Raw genomic sequence first — 1,753 nt, forward strand, 5'->3', positions numbered from 1 at the left:
TATATATATGTATATATGTGTGTGCGTGTGTGTGTGCGTGTGTGTGTGTGTGTGTGTGTGTGTGTGCGCAAGTGTGTGTGTATGTGTGTGCGTGTGTGTGTTTTGTTTGTTTGTTTGTTTGTTTTTTGTTTTGGGGGATTTTTTTAGGGGGTCTCGTGGTCTAAAAGTTATGATGTTCGCCCCTCGATCATTCAATAGGCCCCGGGTTCGATACCTACAGCTTAGAAAAATGTTCTCTAATTTGTTTCCTTTCACCTCCTTTCCTGCTCTCTAACCAGGTTCTGTCGACTGCTTACGTCTCCACTTCCTGCCCCCCCCCAACCCCCTCGTTTGCCCCCTCCTCTGGGCTCTTGTCTCTTTCTGCAGATTTTCTACTGCTTCTCCTTGGCTCCTTCTTACTACTGTCTTTCAACTGCACCCCCAATAAGGGTAGGAAAGATCTAACAAAAACTAGCGCTCTCGGATAAGGGCTAAAAATCTCGGAGGTTCCGTGTGCTAGTTGCGCACGTTAAAAATCCCTTGCTGGTCCAAATTTGATAAGAGTAGTCTTCGGCTGCAACCCGGGCAAAATTCAAAATTAATTCCTTGGCTACCAAACTGTAAATGTTTAATGAGTCTCGCGCACTCATATATATGACCTTATGCAGTTGCGAGCGCGGTAAAGCACTTACGAAAACAAAACAAAATTATTTATTAATTATTTGAAGCCAGAGATACAAACATAAGGATAAACTTTACTTGAATCCTTCCCCAATAAATAAATAAATAGATGAATAAATGAATGAATGAATGAATGAATGAATGAATGAATGAATGAATGAATGAATGAATGAATGAATGAATGAATGAATGAATGGAAAAACAAATAATAAGCCTTTATTAAAGAACAGTTACAGCATTTTCAACCGAATAGGTTATGAACAATCCACTAAACATGTGTGTGGCACTGTGGGCAACAGTATCAAGAAGGCCGCGTAAGAGCCATACCTTATCATCCACAATGTGGATGTGATTTGTGAAAGTTTCATTCATATAATAATAAATAATAATAGATCGCATTTGTATAGCACAAATCCTCGCTCAACAGCAAGCTCTATGCGCTTCACAATCTATACTATTACCCCAGCAGACCTGAGAGCATTCTGAAACAACCTCAACTTCATGGGAAGCATACAGTGCAAGCAGCCATTTATAGGTGTTAAAACACTAGCATACTGACAAGATCTTTCGCTGTCTATGGCCGGGTACCCATTCCCACCTGGGTGAAGTGGGGAAAATTTGTGTAAAGTGTCTTTCCCAAGGACACAATGTCGGGCCCGCGGCTCGAACCCCCGAACCCACACACGATTACGAGTCCGGTAGCCTAACCACTAGGCCACTCATATTATTAAAACATACCTTTCAATGCATATTATACTAAAACAAATCAAAATATGAAACTTGAAAAAGTGGAAGAAGTGTGTTAAATCTTGGCATTATAACGATCAAGCTGCTAAGATGAGTCAATGATTTATAATTACACCTATGGTTTATTTGATAGAAGGGGAACAAAGAAAACAAAGATAAAGTGAAGGTAGGTCAGTAAGTTTGCACTTTTTTCTTGCTAAAAGTTCGGTTAAGTTCTACTGTTAGTTTGGCCTATGTGCCGAGGTATATAAGACTCTGGATGGTAAAACATCAAATAAGAGGTTAAGCGAAAACAAGAAGAAAAAAAAACAAGACGAAGAAAGTTTAAGCTCACAGAGCACCCTGC

The 1,753-nt window shown here is 39.9% G+C and overlaps 1 protein-coding gene across 1 annotated transcript in view; it reads right to left on the reverse strand.

The window, feature by feature from the left end:
- LOC101853019 (F-box protein MET30) overlaps positions 1-1,753 on the reverse strand; it is a gene marked incomplete in the record, with an annotated part of 25,892 nt that overhangs the window by 11,169 nt on the left and 12,970 nt on the right.

This window comes from Aplysia californica, unplaced genomic scaffold, assembly GCF_000002075.1.
Source record: "Aplysia californica isolate F4 #8 unplaced genomic scaffold, AplCal3.0 scaffold00429, whole genome shotgun sequence".
In the NCBI taxonomy this organism is placed as follows: domain Eukaryota; kingdom Metazoa; phylum Mollusca; class Gastropoda; order Aplysiida; family Aplysiidae; genus Aplysia; species Aplysia californica.